The sequence below is a fragment of the Chlorocebus sabaeus genome, chromosome 12 (assembly GCF_047675955.1).
Source record: "Chlorocebus sabaeus isolate Y175 chromosome 12, mChlSab1.0.hap1, whole genome shotgun sequence".
In the NCBI taxonomy this organism is placed as follows: Eukaryota; Metazoa; Chordata; class Mammalia; order Primates; family Cercopithecidae; genus Chlorocebus; species Chlorocebus sabaeus.
The window spans coordinates 26273584-26287715 of NC_132915.1; the positions used below are offsets into that span (position 1 = coordinate 26273584).

Here is a 14132-nt window from a genome sequence, read left to right on the forward strand (position 1 = left end):
ATTTATTTAAATGTGTGTCATTGATCCAGCAGTTCAAGGTGCCACCTTTATCATAGGCTAAAGTTCTATATGTTATTGAGTCTATTTTAGGACTTATTCCATTCCTTTGGTTTGTCAATTCTTGCACTGGTACCCACATTTTTTAAATTTTGGAGGTGTTGTAGCATATGTATGAGGTAAAGCTATTTTTCCCTTAAAGCTCTTTTCTTTCACTGTTTTTCTAGTTATTCTTGCATATCAATTTTTCTATTTGAACTGCATTACAACTTGTGTAGCTCCAGAAAAAAGATTTTTATTGTGATCACATTAAGTTTATAAATTAACTTTGAGAATACTAAAATCTTAATATTTGAGACTTTTAAAACAATAACATGGGGTGTTTTTAATTTATATAAGTTTCCATTTATATCTTTTAAGGATATTTTTATAATTTTGTTCCTAAAGGGTTTGAAGTTCATTTCTGAGTATTTCTTTATTGATGGTAATGTGGATTGAGTTTTCTCTTGCATTTTATCTAACTTACTCTAAAAAATAATTGACTTTTTTTTTTTAGCATCCTAAGTTTATATCTGCTACATTATCTAATTCTTTTGTCATTTTAATTATCGGTTCTCTAGCCATTTCTGGGTATGCGATCATGTCATCTACAAATACAGTTTCATTTCTTCCTGTTTCATGTCTAATTGAATTGGTTAACACCTTCAGTTAAACAGTATTGAAAAGGTGAATATTGGACATCTTTGCCTTGTTTTGGATTTTAGCAGAAACACCAGTAATGTTTCTTTTTCAAGTAAGATGCTTGACTCTAGGACTGAGACGGAGGGATGTATGTGTGCAAGGAAGTATCCATCTATTCCTCTTTATCAATGATTTTTGTTTGAAATGGGTGTTAAATTTTGTCAAAGGCTTTTGTTTTGTTTTGTTTTGTTTTGTTTTTTTGCAGCTAGTTATGTTTTATTTCAGATACTGCTTTTTATCAGTTTTAGGATTTTCATTACTTTAACATTTTTTCATGTCTCTTCTGAGATCCCCATCTCAGTGTGCCTTCTAACTGGGCCTGTTTCTGCTGACTTTTCTCTAGACTGAGTCATATTTTCATGTTTCTCTGCTAATTTGTTGGACATATTAAGTGTGACACATCATGTAGACTTTGCCTTCCGTCATTTCCCTCTGAAGAGCGTTGAACGTTATTCTAGTAGGCGATTAAATTACTGGCAGATCATCTTGGCCTTCTGAAGGCTTGGTTTTAGGTTTTGTTGGAGTGGAGCTAAATCAGGCTCTCACTTACTCTAAGGAACATCTGAGTCATTAGATGTGATTTTTATTCCTCAAGTAAACAAAGTTTCAAAAAGGGATGGCTGAAGTGTCTACCGAGCCTTTCTGAGTTCGTGAGCAGGGCTGTCAAAGTTTGTGGTCAGCTGTTTTGTTGTTGTTGTTGTTCTTGTTGTTATACTTTAAGTTCTGGGATACATGTGCAGAACATGCAGGCTTGTTACATAGGTATACATGTGCAATGGTGGTTTGCTGCACTCATCAACCCGTCATCTACATTAGGTATTTCTCCTAATGCTCTCCCTCCCCTGGTCCCCCACCTTGCAATAGGGCCTGATGTGTGATGTTCCCCTCCCTGTGTCCATGTGTTCTCACTGTTCAACTCCTATTTATGAGTGAGAACATGTAGTATTTGGTTTTCTGTTGCTGTGTTTGCTGAGAATGATGATTTCCAGCTTCATCCATGTCCCTGCAAAGGACATGAACTCATCCTTTTTTGTGGCTGCATAGTATTCCATGGTGAATATGTGCCACATTTTTTTTATCCAGTGTACCACTGATGGGAATTTGGGTTGGTTCCAAATCTTGGCTATTGTGAACAGTGCTGCAATAAACATACATGTGCATGTGTCTGTATAGTAGAATGATTTATAATCCTTTGGGTATATACCCAGTAATGGGCTGGGTGAAATGGTATTTCTGGTTCTAGATACTTGAGGAATCGCCACACTTTTGTCTTCCACAATGGCTGAACTAATTTACACTCCCACCAACAGTGTAAAAGTGTCCCTATTTCTCCACCCTCTCCATCATCTGTTGTTTCCTGACTTTTTAGCGATCGCCATTCTAACTGGTGTGAGATGGTATCTCATTGTGGTTTTGATTTGCATTTCTCTAATGACCAGTGATGATGAGCTTTTTTTCCATGTTTGTTGGCCACATATATGTCTTCTTTTGAGGATTGTCTGTTCATGTCCTTAGCTCATTTTTTGATGGGGTTGTTTTTCTCTTGTAAATTTGTCTAAGTTCCTTGTAGATTCTGGATATTAGTCCTTTGTCAGATGGGCTCCCATTCTGTAGGTTGCCTGTTCCCTCTGATGATAGTCTCTTTTGTTGTGCAGAAGCTCTTTAGTTTAATTAGGCCCCATTTTTGAATTTTGTCTTTTGCTGCCATTGCTTTTGGTGTTTTAGTCATGAAGTCTTTGCCCATGCCTGTGTCCTGAATGGTGTTGCCTAGGTTTTCTTCTAGGGTTCTTATGATTTTAGGTCTAACATTGAAGTCTTTAATCCATCTTGAGTTAGTTTTTGATTAAGGTATAAGGGAGGGATCCAGTTTCAGTTTTCTGCCTATGGCTAGCCAGTTTTCCCAACACCATTTATTAAATAGAGAATCCTTTGCCCATTGCTTGTTTTTGTCAGGTTTGTCAAAGATCAGATAGTTCTAGATGTGTGGTGTTACTTCTGAGGCCTCTATTCTTTTCCATTGGTCTATGTCTCTGTTTTGGTACCAGTACCATGCTGTTTTGGTTACTGTAGCCTTGTAGTGTAGTTTGAAGTCAGGTAGCATGATGCCTCCAGCTTTATTCTTTTTGCTTAGGATTTTCTTGGTTATGCAGGCTCTTTTTTGGTTCCATATGAAATTTAAAGTAGTTTTTTTCTAATTCAGTGAAGACAGTCAGTGGTAGCTTGATGGAGATAGCATTGAATCTATAAATTACTTTGTGCAGCATGGCGGTTTTCATGATACTGATTCTTCCTATCTATGAGCATGGAATGTTTTTCCATTTGTTTGTGTCCTCTCTTATTTCTTTGAGCAGTGGTTTATAGTTCTCCTTGAAGAGGTCCTTCACATCCCTTGTAAGTTGGATTCCTAGGTATTTTATTCTCTTTGTAGCAGTTGTGAATGGGAGTTCACTCATGATTTGGCTGTTTGTCTGTTATTGTTGTATAGGAATGCTTGTGATTTTTGCACATTGATTTTGTATCCTGAGACTGCTGAAGTTGCTTATCAGCTTAAGGAGATTTTGTGCTGGTCAGCTCTTTCAACCTACTATCTTTTATTTATTTATTTATTTATTTATTTATTTATTTTGGACAGTTTGTAGTCTTGTCCTGAGCATGTGTATGTTATGACACTGTCCTACTTACTTTCTAGGTGAGAAAAATGAGTTCTATTATTTTGTGGTTATTTTTTAGGCTGGCTTGCCTGAAGACACTGATGTCTTCTTGGAGTATGTTAATAAGCTAATAGTTTGTTTTGAATGAATTGATTGGTAGGCTGGAGGAGCAACACCTTTGAATATTTTCTCCTGGACTGATCAGTCTCACGGACTCCATGATAATTTTTCTGACATTGGCAAATCTGTCTGTTGCTCATGCTATTCATATGCAGAATTAGATGCCAAAAAGGACCATATCTCCCTACTTGTAAAAGGGTTAAAGATATTTAGTATTGAAGTGCAAAACTGTTTGTTAGATTCTAATAAATTCCGCTAGATATTAGACCACACCTTACATTCCTTATGTTTACAAAATTAATTTGAAGATTTGAACAATATATGGTAAATCTGTGGGAAATAACTCATTTTAAAAAGGTTATTTCTGTATTCTTTTAAATAACTCAGTTTATTGGTCCTGGGGGTCAAACATCAGGTTAAGTTTTGATTTCTTATATTATTTCAAATGAAAAAATAGGAAATTTAATTTCAGCAATTGTATTCAGAATTGTTTCATATCAGTGATGAGGAAATGCTTTTGTATGTAGCATTATCAATTTTAAAGTGTTCAGTATAAGTCACAAAGGAAGATTATAAGGGTGTATTCTATTTTAAAAATACTCACAGTATAAGAATTTAACCACAAGTCATTATGTTTAAAGATGGCTATTCTCTTTATGAAGCATTATTTCCTTAATACTGGTTTCGTGTAAATAGTCTTCGGGTATATTGAAATAAAATGTAATCTAAAAGAACTTGATTTGCCAAACCTCTACCTAGGGTTTCAGGGCAGGGTCTAGGGTTACTGAAATAAGTAATAGTCAGTCTATGCTAAATAGAAAATCTTGCTGATGAGGAGAGCTAACTCCAGGTCTCCAAGAAGCCACGACCATGTTTCATGCCTGCAAACTTATTGATATACTTTCACATAATTAAAGTGATTACAGTTGCTTTTATCCATAATTTTTTGGTTACCAATGATCTCCTTCCTAATATCTTCTACTTCATTTCATTCCATTATAGCATTTAAAAGCTAAGTGGTGATGACATTTTGTAATGTAGGGCAAAATTCCATCATGTATTATTACCAGTAATTGATTTTTCTTCAGTGATTCTTTACGGAACTCAGTATTAGTGTGTATATGTAGAATAAACCAACGATGAGGTAAATAGTTGGAAAGAAAAAGATGAGGCTGGGTGCAGTGGCTCACGCCTGTAATCCCAACACTTTGGGAGGCCGAGGCAGGTGGAACACGAGGTCAGAAGATCGAGACCATCCTGACTAACATGGTGAAACCCTGTCTCTAATAAAAATACAAAAAAAATTAGCCGGGCATGGTGGCAGGCACCTGTAGTCCCAGCTATTCAGGAGGCTGAGGCAGGAGAATGGTGTGAACCCGGGAGGCGGAGCTTGCAGTGAGCCGAGATCACGCCACTGCACTCCAGCCTGGGCAACAGAGTGAGACTCTGTCTCAAAAAAAAAAAAAAAAAAAAAAAAATAGTAGTAATTAGGGAGTTAGCTCATAAAGCCTTGAACCAGCATCATTATTGTAAAAATATAAAGGAAGTAATATTTAAGCTAATTAAATTAAAGAACAACTAATCAGATTTCATAACTATATGGAAATGGCTATGGTGGAATGGTTCAGGTGGAGGCAATTTGGAGAGAAAGATGGTTGTTGAGTAAGAAGTAGGATAGCTAAAAGAAAACACAATTTGAGATAAAGGATTATATTTTAGGGATGTGGCCAGGGATAGAAATGGCTATTTGGGATTCATTCTCTTAGAAGTGATAGATGAAATGCTGAGAGTGGGTAAGACAGGATTAGCCATCATCTGTAATAGAGCAGATGATGTTATGGTAATTCTGTGGCATAAATTTATAGAAATATTTTGTCTTAAAATATTTTAGTATGACTTATATCCCTGAGTACATTTTTGTATTAGAAATTGATCTCTTTTTCCTAGCAGTTTGCAAGTCATGTATATTAACCACAGTATGGTCTTTCACATTTAAAAAGGGGGAAATAATCCCTTAGGTTTTCCTCTACTGCTTGCTTATTAGTGTTCTGTAGAAACACGTGAGCAAAATATTAAGCAGATTTAATATTAGAGCTTTGAGTGATTCAAGGTCTCTTTCTGGTGAATTACTTAGTTATTTTTTTCTCGAACTTTATTACTGATGGTTGTGCCTACTTGCACCGGAGCTTCTTACCTTTCCAGATACCATCTCTGCTGGTATGTTATACTTTACAAGAAAAATTAGTTTGTTGTTTCATTTTATTTTAGAGGACCTTCTCATTCCACAGATTTATTAATGAATGCTCACTTTTGGTCATCATCTCTGGCATTTCTCTTATTAGCATACCAGTGAAAAATTGGAGCTTTGCAACTCCCTTTAACCTTAAGATGTGTTATTTTCCTCGGTGTGACGTATTGAGCTATTAAATGAATTGGTTTTCAACTTAAATAGAAACAGGAGATTTCACACACTGGAATCTGGATTTCCACCTGCTCCTGAAAATTTAGAAAATCAGTTCACATTCTGTATTAGGTATCTACTGTTTCAAACAACAATGTTTATTATCTCTATTTCTGTGGGTAAGGAATCCAGGTGAAGCATAACTGGACCCTCTGGCTCTAAGTCTCCCACAAAACTGCACTCAAGTTAGCTGGTGGTGTTGAAGTCATCACAAGAGTCTGCTGGAAGAGGACTATTTTACCTCACTCCTGTGGTTGTTGAAGAAATTCAGTTCCTTAGAGGATGTTGGTCAAAGGTCTCCCTCAGTTCTTTCTCACAGGGGCCTCCCTGTAGGGCAACTTATCACATGGCAGTTTGTCTCATCAAAGCAAAATTGAGAAGAGCCAGATAGTATGCTAGCTGCACAGAAATGGCAGTCTTTTGTGAGCTTATCTTGGAAATACCATCTTATCACTTTTGCTGGTTCCCCTGCTCTCCCATTGGAAGTAAATCTCTAAGTTCAACCCATGCTCAATAGGAGAGGATTATCCAAGGGCATGAATGTTATTCGGAGCCATTTGAGAAGTCGATTTCGTACTGCTGAGTTTTCACAGCACAGACACTTGTTAGAGCTGAGTTCGGACCAGTTCCCTAGAAGTAGGTCATGAACTCTCTGGCTCAGAGCCAACCTCTTGCAGTCCCCTTAACGGATTCATGTTCCCTGCTGGGATTCCATACACAATTGAGTTTGTGATCTCTGTTTAGTGTCATTGTCACTATCTTTTTTTATAGAAATATTTGTTCTACAGTTCAAAATTCTTCCCTTCTCTGCCCTGGGGAGACAAAATAACCACATGGAGTCCAAGTATTATACTTGAAAGAGACCAGATTGAATATAGGCATCTTGTTATCATACACCATGTTTTGGAAGTTCTGTGGGAATTCACCTAATTTTGATTTGAACTTTATTGACATGGATATTTCAATGATTTAAAAACTGTTTAAGAAAACCTACTAGAATATATTACATAAAAGTTGTCACACTTAGAAACCGGCAAAGCTTAATTCGTGTTTTTTTTCTGGGCAAAGCTTCCACTTTGCACATACATTTAAACGTTTTTCTAAATGTGTTGTTAATTAGAAGCTTGTGGCATTGCACTGGTCTTTTTAAGAAATCCTATAAAATTGTATATGAATGCTTAATGGTGTGAAGTAGCATCTTCATGAAATTGTGCAACTAAAATGAAATATAGGAATAAAATGCTAAGGAAACATATTACACTGTAACTTTTTATCTCCTGATTTCACATTTTTTTTTTTTTTTTTTTTTTTGGTTCATCAGAGTAGAGTCTACTGCATTCTTACAACTGGCTTTGTAATAAAATACATTTTTAAAACTCAGTTTATTTAAATTAATAAAATGCCACTCTTAGCTCAATTGTCAAACTGCGTTAGATTTCACTAGAGCAAAGGGTTCTGTGCTGAAACACACCCCCACACACCCAACATTGAAAACCACTGACCTAGACTAATTTTCTTGGGGGGGTTAGATAGACTTTAGCCAAAGATGTATCCAAAAAAAGCATTATTTCTAGTCAAAATCATAAAATAGTGGAATAAAAGCTTGTTTTTCTGTAATAGTTACAAACAATATTTAAAAACTCCAAGGTGCAGCAAAATTCTGAAGTATATTATAAAATCGTCCAAGATTTGAATATGCTTAATAGTTTTCTTAGTGAAGGAGTTAGTAGTAGTGGATAGATGTGTTGATTTTGTTATTTGACCAGTGTATTCAATTAACTGAAATTTTCTATTCCCTGACCATACTGTGTTTACAGAAAGTTTATTTTATGAATACTATAGCTGTACAATAACCTGTGTAGTTTATTAACCCTTCTCCTCCTCCTCCTCTTCCTCCTCTTCCACCTTCTTCCTCTTCTCCTCCTTCTCCTCTTCTTCCTCCTTCTCCTCTTCTTCCTCCTTTTCCTCTTTTTCCTCCTCCTCTTCTTCCTCCTTCTCTTCTTCCTCCTTCTCCTTCTTTTCTTTCTTTTCTTCCTCCTCCTTTCTACTCTTCCTTCTCCTCCCTTCCCCCCTCCGTCCCCTCCCCTCACCACTCCTCCCCTCCCCTCACCACTCTTCCCCTCCCCTCACCACTCCTCCCCTCCCCTCACCACTCTTCCCCTCCCTCACCACTCCTCCCCTCCCTCACCACTCCTCCCCTCCCCTCACCACTCCTCCCCTCCCTCACCACTCCTCCCCTCCCTCACCACTCCTCCCCTCCCCGCCCCTCCCGGCCCCTCCCACCCCGCCCCTCCCACCCCGCCCCTCCCCCACCCTGCCCCTCGCCCCCCTCGCCCCCCTCGCCCCCCCTCGCCCCCCCTCGCCCCCCCTCGCCCCCCCTCGCCCCTCCTCTCCCCCCCTCGCCCCCCTCGCCCCTCCTCTCCCCCCCTCGCCCCCCTCGCCCCTCCTCTCCCCTCCTCTGCCCCCCTCGCCCCCCCTCGCCCCTCCTCGCCCCCCCTCGCCCCCCCTCGCCCCCCCCTCGCCCCTCCTCGCCCCTCCTCGCCCCTCCTCTCCCCCCCTCGCCCCTCCTCGCCCCTCCTTGCCCCTCCCCCTCCCTCCCCCTCCTCTCCTCTCCTCTCCCACTTCCCTCTCTGCCTGCCTGCTTTCCTGCCTGCCCTGCCTGCATGCCTGCCTTCCTTCCTGTCTTTCTTTTTCTCCTCCTCCTCCTCCTCCTCCTTCCTCTCCTCCTCCTCCCTCTCCTCCTCTTCCTCCCTCTCCTCTTCTTCCTCCTCCTCCTCCCCCTCCTCCTCCTCCCTCTCCTCTTCTTCCTCCTCCTCCTCCCTCTCCTCCTCCCTCTCCTCCTCCCTCTCCTCCTCCCTCTCCTCCTCCCTCTCCTCCTCCCTCTCCTCCTCTTCCTCCTCCTCTTCCTCCTCCTCTTCCTCCTCCTCTTCCTCCTCCTCTTCCTCCTCCTCTTCCTCCTCCTCTTCCTCCTCTTCTTCCTTCTTCTCCTTTCCCTCCTCTTCTTCCTTCTTCTCCTTTCCCTCCTCTTCTTCCTTCTTCTCCTTTCCCTCCTCTTCCTCCTCTCCCTCCTCTTCCTCCTCTCCCTCCTCTTCCTCCTCTCCCTCCTCTTCCTCCTCTCCCTCCTCTTCCTCCTCTCCCTCCTCTTCCTCCTCTCCCTCCTCTTCCTCCTCTCCCTCCTCTCCCCTCTCCTCTCCCTCCTCTCCCCTCTCCTCTCCCTCCTCTCCCCTCTCCTCTCCCTCCTCTCCCCTCTCCTCTTCCTTCTCTCCCCTCTCCTCTTTCTTCTCTCCCCTCTCCTCTTCCTACTCTCCTCTCTCTTCTTCTTCCTCCTCTTCCTTCTTATTTTTAGAATATAAACTAAATGATAAGAAATATAAAAAGCATGCTTAGTAAATAGTAAATATTGGGGTTCTTCTTGCAAGATTATAATATAATGTAGAATATGGAATAATTATGTTTTATGTAGAATATAAGTCATACAAAATGTAGATGAGAAATGAGGTAGCTATGTCCAGTAACTATATCAGGAAACAAAATATTAGTTCATCATCTATTACAAGCCTGCATTATAACTTAGATCAACATGAAGGATATTTAGTATGAGGCAAAATTAATGTGTGGCTAGTTTATCTTACTGAACATGAGTGAAAGTTTTCATATTCTTTTAAACACATATTTTCAGATTTCACAATCTAACTTTTAAAATGAGTTTCTGTTGTGTAATATTTGTTTTCACAAGAAGTTGTATAAATGTATCCAAAATTTTGCCTAGAATTTTATCATGGTACAATTAACACGCATGTATGACTATTTTCTAAATAGTCAATAATTTACTAATATTCTTTAAGATCAACAATATGAAATTATGTAACCTGATTTGGAATTCTAATTTGTCTTCTTAATTTTATCAGTGGAAAATTGACATCCCAGGAATCTTAGCAGCTTGCCCAAGCTCTCATAGTCATTTAAAGATACACAATGCCTGTAATCCCAGCACTTTGGGAGGCTGAAGTGGACAGATCACATGGTCAGTAGATCAAGACCATAGTGGCTAACATGGTGAAACACCGTCTCTACTAAAAATACAAAAAAATTAGCTGAGCGTAGTGGCGGGCGCCTGTAATCCCAGCTACTCAGGAGGCTGAGGCAGGAGAATGGCATGAACCTGGTAGGCAGAGCTTTCTGTGAGCCGAGATCGCGTCACTGCACTCCAGCCTGGGCAACAGAGCGAGACTCCATCTCAAAAAAAAAGATACACAAAATCTGATTTTTGAGACCCAGACAAGTCCTGTAAAACAAATGGAGATGTAACTAGGCCAGCTTAGTACTTCTATCAGCTGCTGCCCCCCCGAGGCTATGGAAACCCCACCAGGAAAGACTGTGGTTCCCCTCTGACTCTAGGAGTTTTAGTAGGTTCTGCCTCCCATATCTGTGTGAATCCTTCTCATGGTCATCTGGCGTACTTGGATCTTACCCTGCTGCTGCCTTGTACTCAGATTCCCCTTATCTCTTCTCTCTGGGTTTATTGAACACTAAGTGTTGAATGTATTGAACACTTAGTGTTCAATATACCCAGCACCCTGTCCCTCCTTTTCTGAGATGGAGAAATCAGAAATGTGATCTGTGCTCTTTCTCCTACAGCATACTAAGAATTTGATTTCTTATTATTAGAAAAATATTGGCAGCAAGAAATCCTAACATTTCAGGGATATTGTGATCATTAGTATCGTAATAACTGGTAAGGAGCTGGCATTTAATAAATATGCTCATTATCCCTTTTCTAGTGTAAATAATTAGTATAGGATTCTGAATTTTGACAGTGCCATTTATGTGTGAATTTATACAATGATTATAAAAGTGTTTTTCTCTCATTGAAGCAGGCCCTACACAGAACTGAAAACTTTTTGGTACCCTAATTGAGTTACTGTGTATTTCTGAAAGTAATTAAACTATGTAACCTTAACAAAAATCTGCAATCTAGTTTTTCACAGATTCAGACTGCAATTTCTGCTCTAATTAGCGAAGATTAGGGAGATGTTGCTGTGTGTGGTCTGACAAACACAAGAGCCGCCTGCATGAAGGATACAGCAGGACTGTGCCTAAGGAATACATCTTTTGGGTGCTATGCTGGGCACCATGCTGCAGCTGCTACCAGGCTGTGATTTCTAGTGGTTTGGCTTTCTTCTATTGTACTTCTAAATTTGGGTTCCTTTTTTTCTCGCTCATCTTTTCTGGTCTGCCAACTTACATCCCACAACTCCTGCAAATTAAATCTTAGAAAATGATGCTTCCAAGAAATTGTCTGTATTTATTTGAACAAAGGTTCATGAGTGCTTATGTTTGAGTTACTGGATGCTCTGCACATAGCAGGTGCCCAAGAATCGTCCTTTAATAGAATTTCAGAATCATAAAAATATGTTTTTACATTGTTAGGGAGACAATACCCCCAAATCCTAGGACCAGGTATATATCTCTTTTCTTCAGGATAAAGGATGCAGGAAGAATATAGAGGAGGAGAACTCTAGAATTTAGAGATAATAAATAGCTGGATGCAATTTAAGATTCATATTGATTTGTCTTCATGGCTACATATTAGAGTACTCACGACAGTGGTTTTCAACCCTTCTTTTAACTTGTAGCCCCCGCTCCCTTATCCAGTATCATTCATATCTCCAATTTATAAAGCATAAAGTAGAGCTCCTTTAGTTGCTGCAGCATCTTCATGGCCCCCTTGGACTTTTTGCTGTATTCCTGAGGTTCAGCTTACCTATAAGGCTTTGGGATATTCCACACTCAACTCTTACTGACCAATGGAAATAGCGAAGAATCATCAGATAATTGAAATGGTATTTAATTCAGACTGTCTAGTATATGCTTGGAATCATTTTAGATACTGTACAAAACAGAAAATTTTAAGATCTCATTTCTCTGCAGGTGCTAATTTGAGGGACACACATGAAATAAGAGTGAACAGTCAAGGCGGTTGATAATTAAGCATAGCTACATTGCTATTCTGGGATTGTTGCTATTGTTACTGTTATGTGTGCTGCAAAGCCCAAGTTCACAAGCAACAGGTAATATTCAGTAGTGTTAGGCATTTTTCTTACTTTATCTTATTCATCCTCACAATAGTTCTATTGTCACCTCTCTTTTAAAGAAAAGGAAACCGAAGCTCAGAAAGGTCAGCTTCCTTGCCCATAAACACCAGAATAGAATTTTGAATCCAATTAAGTGTATACTTTTGATTATTACACTTTTCAGGCATTCAGCATTGTCCATATGTGAGTACAAAAGGTATTGGCCTCTGGAAATGGTTATAGGGATGCATTTCTGTGACAGCATTGAGGGTAGCAGTTAAAATATGAATGGGACCTGTGCAATAATGCAGTACATCAGATATAATAAAAATATCAGAGCAGTTGAAGGAACTTTTGTATTTTGAAACCAGTTCCATATAAATTGTGAATTTTTAAATAAGCGATCGTTTTGTTATAGGTATGGCTATGCCCATCAGAAAAGATGAGGAAAGTGACCAAAAGACACCAAATGACTTGTCTTATGCTATGTGGCTAGGGACAGATCTGGGAATAGAAATAAGTCTTCTAGGACCCTTTCTACCAAGGATTTTTTCAGAATTGGGAAAGTAAAAAAAAAGACATTTTTGCAGGTTTAGTGGCAAACCTGGACAGGTTGAGCTTCCACAAATGTGGGGAAGATGAAAGAGAAGTCAGAAAATATAGACAGGGGGTTGGAGACCCTTTGGCTTCTTCACTCTACTCACTATCTATTCAAAGGAAAAGCAATTAGTCTATCAAAAGGATACCTGCACTCACATGTTTATTGCAATACTGTTCACAATAGCAAAGATATGGAATCAACCTAAGTGCCAACTGGCAGGTAAATGGATAAAGAAAGTGTGGTATACATACACAATAGTATACCACTTTCATTTCATTTTTCTGAATTAAAAAAAAAAAAAACCTATCATTTCTCTGGCTAATGCTATCTATAGTCATTCCCACTCTTTTTGATATCCAGAGAGCCGTTCATCTCCCAAATGAACCCAGCCCAACAATGGTGTGGAGCAGGCAAACTGACCACTTGGAGGACTGCTATTCTTGTGCTACTTAATGTGAAATACTACACATAGTTGACACTCAGGAAACGATTCCTCTTACATCCTTTTTGGAAGCAGTCAACGTATCCTGATTAATACATTAAAACATTTTGAAAACATTGATAGAACCTCTCAGGAAGATGTTAGCAGGCACAGATTGCTTCAGAAGAAAAGCTGACTTCTGTATGGATTTCAGAGGCTGTTGGAGGAAAAGAGTGGAAGGAAACTTCTTTTGAACAGTGTGTGTTTTGTTTCAAATATGCAGAATTAAAAACCAGACTATGTTGTTTAAACATTTTGAAACACTAGTTTATTCACTGTATACTTTTTGGATTGAAAACCATTATGTGATTTGTATTGCACTGCTTTCTCTGTTCCTAGGTTAATCTCATATTTTGTATCTCCTTGGTGGATTGTGTCTCAAAGGCTCTCAATGGGACTCATAAGAGCACATAGCATTCTTCTCTATATCCCTGGAAAACCACCACCTCTCTTCTGAAGGGAACATTACTTGGGGAGACAGTGCATGACATGGCTGACCAGTCAGCCTGTTCCAGAATGACAGGTGGTTAGACATCGCCCAGAAACACCAGCACATTAAGTCACTAGCACAATGGCTTTGGCAGTTGTTCGTTGCTTTTCACAGCTAACTTCTTTTCAGTGATATTTTGCTCCCTGTAACATTTGAACAAAATTGTAACTTGAAATCAAATCCAAAGTATCTTTAATAAAATCTAATTCAGCCTCAGACCACAAGAAGGCAGATGCTGTGGTCCAAGGAAAATGGAGGAGCAGTCTATCTCCAAACAGCAGATCCTACCAACTAGTCTGGATCTGTGTCCAGTTACAGAAACTGAGGAGGGTTTTCTGTGAGAGTAGAGGCTCTGCACAAAGCACAAATGGTTGACCGGTCCATGCAGCCTTATCTAGAGAGATGGTCCTGATATCATCTTGACAGGTGAGTGCATAACCAGTGTGTTACACAGCTCAGTGAGTGAGTGTAGGATGCTGCTCTCCTCCGTGCGCACTCAGTAAGATCGGAGCTTGG

General features: G+C 39.5%; 1 protein-coding gene across 11 annotated transcripts in view; it reads left to right on the forward strand.

Moving 5' to 3' along the window:
- The window catches only part of TRPM3 (transient receptor potential cation channel subfamily M member 3), a 920173-nt gene that overhangs the window by 108641 nt on the left and 797400 nt on the right, over positions 1 to 14132 (forward strand). The gene's annotated exons all lie outside the window — the stretch shown is intronic.